This window comes from Mya arenaria, chromosome 17 (genome assembly GCF_026914265.1).
Source record: "Mya arenaria isolate MELC-2E11 chromosome 17, ASM2691426v1".
NCBI lineage: Eukaryota > Metazoa > Mollusca > Bivalvia > Myida > Myidae > Mya > Mya arenaria.
Window position 1 is genome coordinate 49,362,056 of NC_069138.1, and position 8,166 is coordinate 49,370,221.

Below are 8,166 nucleotides of genomic sequence, written 5' to 3' on the forward strand. Positions count from 1 at the left end.
ATAAATGGATGGTTGCGGTCCAACACCATGGCTTTGTGAGCTATTGTGACTGTAAAGATGAATGGTTTTGCTTTGATCCACAGATTGTGTGAACGATTGTAAATAAATAGTGCCGAGTGACTACTCGTGCCAAGCAACACTATGGGAGATGAGAGATTGTGACTGAATATGTTGAGAGGATTGCTGACACCATTAGAGTGCAAAAATTGTGATTGAAAGACAAATCGGCAAATGCGGGTTGAAGGTTTTGGTGTGGGCCACAGATCGTGTGAAATTTTGTAACTATATAGTCAGTCCAGGGTGTGGAGATGACAAACCATCCTGCCAAACAACCCCCATGACTGAGTGAGAGTTGCCTAAAGAGGTTTGTGTTGTTGACAGTAAATACTGTAAACACCCTCTACGATTCACTCAAATCTGCATGCGATAATGCACCAGTCAATTGTAACCACGCACCCCCCCCCCCCCAGGTCCGGGGAGAATAATGGGGAGTTTGACATTTAGTCCAGCCAACCCCGGCTAAAATCCCCGCCCTTAGGGGACAAACAGATGGTAAAATCCCCGCCAAATGCCCCTTCACCCCAGGGACCCTAGGTAAGGCCCATTCCCCGCTATATTTAAAGCGAAGACAAAACCACCGCATTAACCCGGCACTGTGGGCCATCTGAAAGGTAAACACACGACCCATTTCCCCGTCTATCCCCTGTATACCCCCGGACCTGTGGGGGCGTGGTTACAATTGACTGGTGCATAAGACCCAAGCTCCTCGATAAATCTTAAGCGTAACCACTTAAAAAAGCTTGAACCTGTTATAAAATATTTCCATAAATTGGGGCAAAGAAACATGACATACAAAATAAAATAGTCCTGTACATACAGTGTACTAATGCTCAATAGCAATATGTTTGGTCATAAAGAAGTTGTGTTACTATAGTTTAGAACAATTAGATTTCAGTGTAAATCACTTTTAAATGGGATATGTAAGATTAGCACAAATTACAGACTTTTTTGTATTTCAGAATGCATCAATGCCACCGGGTTTTTGACATTACTGCTGTGGACAGATTTTCAGCAATGCAGATATTGCCATGTTATGTATTACTGGAGGCAATACGTTTGGAAATAAACCAGACTTTGGTCAAGGTTTCCCTGAAATAAATTGCCAGGATGTTTCTTGCTCTTTGATATTAACATTCGCTTGTTATGACATCATGATAAGTGTTTATTTCAATAGCTCATTGATGAACTGTTTCTTTCCGAACTGAATTTCTTTCATGCCGTTTTTGTTGGGCTTTGAGATAATATCATTTTCTAATAAAACTGCTGACCTTCATTGGTCTTTAAACTGTATTGTGCATCTATTCGCCCATTTACTTTGCTCTTTCAATCAAACATTGCATTAATTACAAACAAGTATCACAACTTACTACACATGATGCAGAATTATGTTTCATTTAGTTTGCATATGATTTTTAGCTTATGAACATGAAAAACATCTACTTAAGCAATCACAACAACACAGTGAGATCCCTATCTAAAGAAATATTGCTACTTTTCATTCATTCATACTATCAATCATTCATGAATATATTCATTTACTTGAAGTTAATACATTGCAAAAATGTTCATCTCTGATGGCAAAATCAATAAAAAGTGAGCAGGGGGTTGAGATAAGAACTCTTCCCCTTTATACATTAAAGAAAAAACCTAAATACACTCAAAATACCTTAAAGGATACACCAGATTGGCACCAAAAAGATTTTTTTCTGTAGCGAATCTCGGGACAATTGTTTAATAAAATTTGATCAAAACGTTCAATCTGTGAGAGTGCAGCTTTAATAAATTAAAAACACAAATTTATTGTTTATTTAATATAGCCAGCCTGGTTGCTGAAGCCACAGAGGTATTTTCAAGGACAAGAACCAATGCTGATCAAATCATGGTCTAGTGATGGAATTCCATACCCGTTCTTGGCAAGGATTTTTTAGAAAGAAATATTGTCTGCAAGTAAGAAAGATTTCTAAGAAAGTCTGGTTTAAAGGCTTTCAAAATGCATCTGGGTACTCATTTAGTAACGATTAACCTTTTAGTTGTTAAAAAAGTTATTGCAAATCGTCCAAAAGACTATATATTTAATATTTTTGTCATAATTTTTTTGGAATTAATGAACTTTTTACATTTATCGCATTAATGCACCAGTCAATTGTAACCTTGGACCCTCCAGGTCCAGTGGTAAACCGGGGATAGCCCGTGAAAAGGGCTGTGTTTTTACCATTCAGGTGACCCTGCAGTGCCGGGTGAATGCGATGGTTTTGTCTAGGCGCAAAATATAGCAGTGCGGGGGCATTTGGCGGGCATTTTAACATCATTTCTTCCCTGCAGGGTGGGGGTTTTACCCTGGGTTGGCTAGACTGAAAGTCAAAGTCCCCGCTATTCCCCGGGCTTGGGGGGGGGTGTTTACAATTGACTGAAGCATAATACCTACATAAAAGGTTATGTATGTCTCAAATGAGTGTTTACAGGCATTTTTCATACTTTTACAGTAGAAGAAGATAGTCTTATTCTGTGTCAAACATTGATTTTGTGTCTTGCTTGCAGAATTTGATGTGCCAATAAGCTCCAGTTTGCTGCGGCTTTTCGCCCATGGCAGTAGGTCCTGCAATCTAGATCCAGGAGTTTGAGCTCTGAATCTAATATTTCAGAATGAAGATGTAAGTTAACTTTGTAGTACTTGTTTGTGTGTAAATGATTCCAAAGAGTGAACTTTATACCAATCAGTTGTAAATAAGCAACTTATAGACACTGGTTAAGAGCTGTAATTTTAATTTTAAGGCAAATCTAGCCTTCAAAACAGATACTTAAAGCAATTTGTTTTTAAACTTAGCATAATTATGCTATCACTGCATTTTCTACATCATGTAGCCAACTCATACATGAAAACACTAGCAGTTTTCATGAATCTTTCAGTTTTGGTGTTTTTTTGGCATTCCCTTTGCTGCGCCATTTGTCCCTGGAAGCATTTCAGTTTGGCTCTATGTCATTTTTTATATAAACGCTAAACTGATAATGTGGAAAAATCTTATTTTGCTTTGAAAAAATCTTAATACAGTAGGAAGGCCATTTTTATGCTGCTGTCTAATATATATATAAACTTTACTTGGTCAGATTATTCCAATGCATGAGAAAATAATGGCTCTTTAAAGGTTTGCGGCTTACCGATTGATGGAAGTGGCTATTTCTGCTTTTTATGAAAACACCACAGGTGTTTATACTCCTTCTAAAAGTGTTTAAAATATCATTGCCAATCTTTCAGTATGTGTTGCATACAGCCTGAAATTGAACTATAGTAGTTTTGAAGTCTGTTTTTGCAAAAATATAATATGAAAAAATTTTTTTGAAGAGATACATTGTAAGCTCAAGGTTAGTGGCTATATGAAACATAAAGTTAGAATAACTGTGGTATTAGGCCATATGTACATATTTTTAACAACGGTGACTTCTTTTGTTAGTGTGATAGTCTCTTCATCTGCGTCAATGTAAACAAATTGACCCTTGTTTATTATATTCTGAGTTAGGTGTTAATCTGTTTCAGATAGGAATTCATCACTATAGTACCGTATTCACCAGTAAGGTTTACCAGAGTGGCATCTGGGATTGATCTCTTCAGTAAGTTGGATTCACCAGTAACGTTTAATCCAGGATACCAGAGTGGCATCAGGATTTAATCACTTCAGTACTGTATTCACCAGTAACATTTTATCCAGGATACCAGAGTTGGCATATGGGACGATCACTTCAGTACCCTATACCAGAGTGCATTATGTATCTTGGATCGATGACTTCAGTACTGTAATCATCATGAACAATTGAAATAAGAGACAAGAATTGCATATGTATCAAATGCAGAGAAATGTGTCAATTTTCTTGCAGAGTATTCACCTATCAATAGATCAATACATCATAGTTTATTACAGTCATCTTGTCAGTAGGCTGCTAAACTCTTGCTGGGGGGGGGGGAATTTACTATGTCTAAAATACAGTGACATTGTTAAAATTAAAACAAAGCCTAATAAGTTCTGAACAATTAAGTGTATTGGCAAAGGATATACATTTTGTAGTTTTAAACTGAATGAGCTAATGAATGAGCTAATGTAAGCATAATTATAGTACATTTTTGTTCTACATATATATATGCGTATCAATATCAATAACTAATGTTTTGTTGAATAATCTATGTGCTCAAGGTGAGCATTTGTGATCCCCCTGTGTCCGTCATCCGTCGTAGTCGTCGTCCGTCGTCAACAATTTGACTGTTAACACTCTAGAAGTCACAGTTCGGGCACTATCTTAATGAAACTTGGTCAGAATGTTACCCTAAATAAAATCTTGGACGAGTTCGATATTGGGTCAGCTGGGGTTAAAAACTAGGTCACCAGGTCAAATTAAAGGAAAAGCTTGTTAACACTATAGAAGTCACATTTATGACAGTATCTTCAGGAAACTTGGTCAGAATGTTAATATTGATAATCTCTCGGTCAAGTTCGAATCAGGGTCAAGTGTGGTCAAAAACTAGGTCACCTGGTCGAATTGAAGGAAAAGCTTGTTAATACTCTAGGCCCCAATTTCCCGAAACTTCTTAAGCTTAACAAGATTAAGTAGCTTATTTCAATTACTCAAAATACATATTTGAATGGAATTTTGATAAATGAAAAATGGTTTAATTTAACTAACATATAGATAATTCCTATCTAAATTATAAAAACTCTTAAAGAAGTAAATATTATCCAAATTATTGAAAACCAAAAATAGTGAGTTTAGCTTAATCCTGTTATAAGGGACTTAAGAAGTTTCGAGAAATTGAGGCCTGAGGTCTCATTTACAACTGTATCTTCCTGAAAGTTGGTCAGAATGTTTATATTGATTAGTTCTAGGCCAAGTTCGATCTTGGTCATGTGCGGTCAAAAACTAGGTCATAAGGTCAAATCATAGAAAACGCTTGTTAGCTCTCTAGAGGTCACATTTATGACTGTTTGTTCATTATACTTAGTCAGAATGTTTATATTGAATAGCTCTAGGCCAAGTTCGAATCTGGGTCATGTGCAGTCAAAAACTAGGTCACCAGGTCAAGTAATAGGAAAAGCATGTTAACACTCTAGAGGCCACATTTATGACCATATGTTCATGGAACTTGATCAGATTGATATTCTTGATGATCTGTATTGGATCAGATGAGCGATACAGGGCCTTCAGGGCCCTCTTGTTTTTTTAAAATGTTATAGATGTATAATTCAGTTTAAAGACTCATACTTTAAATAATTAAATACTTTGACACTTTCTGCATACATTGTTATATTCAATGATGGAATGGTGCTTACAACATCAACTACACGGAATTTAAATTCATTTCAAACTTCTGAGGTGGTCAAACCATTTTTCCAGGTTATTTGCAGAACCTTAAACATCTAAAATAAAAACAATGCTGTTTTACATATTGAAATAGTTTAGTACAGGTTAGTTGTCAGATAACTGTAAAAATTAGTTTCAATTAAACTCAATCTGTTTCGTTTACCTTGTTATGTTTAAAGTAGGAATCATTTATTTGTACTGTAAATGCTTGTATGATATTCAGTATTAGGTGAATTAATATACTTGTGTTTGTTATTATGAGTTTTTTCAAGCATTAAAATATTATATTTGCTTTGCATTGCCTTAACCTTACTTGTTATGTACCTTTATAATCTAATTGGTGTAGTCAAAGTCATAGTATGTCATATAAAATGAATTTTGCCTTTGACTCTTGTTTGCCTAAGAAAAAATGTACTGCATTAGCAGTTTCTGCAGTTGATAACATACCTAGAGCCCGTCTAAGGCAGTGCTTTATTTCATATTAGCTAGATATAGTATTATCGGAAAATGGGTGACAGGTAAACCTACCATTTACGTTAAAACGTGAAGCGCACGATAACACACCTTGGTATCTGATTTAATATATGAGAGAACAAGAACGAATTACTGATGACTATAATGATATAAAAATGCAGAGAACATCAACGTTGATACAGTATTTCATCACATGATACACCTTGCTTCCGGTTCAATATAGCTATCACGTACTTTTTCTGTATTACAGATTTGTAATAAAGCAATATTACTCCGCACATTTTTAGCCATTTAATCTGGACCAATTATTGCTTAATGGGTAATATTCCTGCAAGACGTACATTTATAACCTGATCTTACTATAAGAAAATTCCAGGGAGCATACCTCTAAATAAACTAACAAATACATCTGCTTACACATCATTTTTATCAAACTACGCTTCTGAAAGCGGGCTTTGTTGGATTTAAGAATATCAATACAACCATTGATTTACATTCGCACTTTATTTTCTGTACGATAAAATTTGCGTTCATTTTGCACGAACTTTTCTCTGACCTTTCGTGACTTCTGTAGCAGAGATTTGCAAAAAAGCAACGCTCTTATTGGACGCTGGCGAATCACCGCGCGCAGAGATCTGACTACGATATACTTTATTTCTATATATAGCATCGCACGTGTGCTGTTAAATGCAATCTTGTTCACGTATTCATTTTTATGCTCACTGACCTTGGTAATGCATATGTAAAACGACAATTAAAATCTCAATAATGTATATATATTAAAGCATTTATTATTATGCGCGTTCTTGGGGAACTTGCAAAATCGCGGCCAAACGTTCATACTATATGAACGCACAAACAATGAACGCCATTTTAGTATTTCCAAATTGCAATATGCTATTAATGTATTTAATGAAAGCAACACTTCTCCAAATTGAATTATGATGTATTAAATCATAAACATTGTACAGAGTTTCCTAGAATAAGCATATATCCCTGAGATTGTTTTTATTTAAGATTATTCATAACTTTAAATAAAATGCGCATGCTGTGTATTGTCATAGTTACTCCAAAACGCAAAAAGTAATGGTGTCGCCTTTTTTAAAAAGGGTGAAATTCGTTTGATTATAAAATATATAAGCTCATTATATCCGTATCGTCGCTTTAGTTCCAGATTGTTTGAAAATCATCTGTGGGAAAAATTGAGTTTAAAGTTTTTGTTTTTAAACGTAATATCATTTTTTACAGACAATTTTAAATGCAATGTATCGATGATATATAAAAAATCATTAATTGCAGTTATTTATTTTTTAGAATATTCGTTTACTTTTATAGAAACGAAAATGCCCTGCTATTGTTAAGTTCAATGACTTCTCTATACTGTTCTAATTAAGATAGAACCGTTTGTGTATGTGATATTGTACTACATGATTGTTTTATTAACTGTGTTTGTCAAGTGTTTAAGCTTTTGGAATTTCTTAAGAAAATCAATCACCTGTCGTTGACACCATTACTTTCTGTTTAAAAATAAATCTTTGAAAAGGCATATTATTTTTATAACTGCGTTGCACTTTTCCCTTAGTTTATACTAATTTCTTAAATTCTTTTCATTTCGATCGTGACCAAAGCTGATAGTTTGTATAATCCCTGTCGAGTCTATTCCCAATGTAGAAACCAGTACTTGTGTGTCCTTTTGAGAGGTCATGAGAAAGTACCCTAGTTGGGATCAAACCCACAGCCTATTGGGTAAAAGATGGGCATATATATCACTAGACCATTCTCATCAATTTAGTCAATGGACATAGCTTACTGTCAATAACTTTCAAAGCAGCGAATATACAAATATACGATGTTTTCCGATATTGTGGTGTTGGTATTTGTTTAACAAACAGTTTTTACCTTGTATTTACTGTTTGAATTAAGTACAAAAGAAAATCCAATTCCAGAGCTACTTGCCTTTCAGTCAATATGACATAAACTATTAATGCACCCCCGCGTTCAACATTCATATAAAAGGAGTTTAGACGTCATAGTTTTGGATTATACTACCATATGTTCGAAAAATGAAATTACTCGCTTTATTTAACTGTGATTAAACTTTCTACATGTGTTTTAAACTTCAAAGTCTAACAAAAGATTAACAAAATCTATATAATTATGTTACACATGACTTTTTCACCTTTTCGCTCATGAATCCTAGAATAAATAAACATAGAAACAATATTTCTGAGTACTCTCTTAAAAGTATGAGTTGAGTTCATTTGTTTCGAGTAATTGACAAACCAG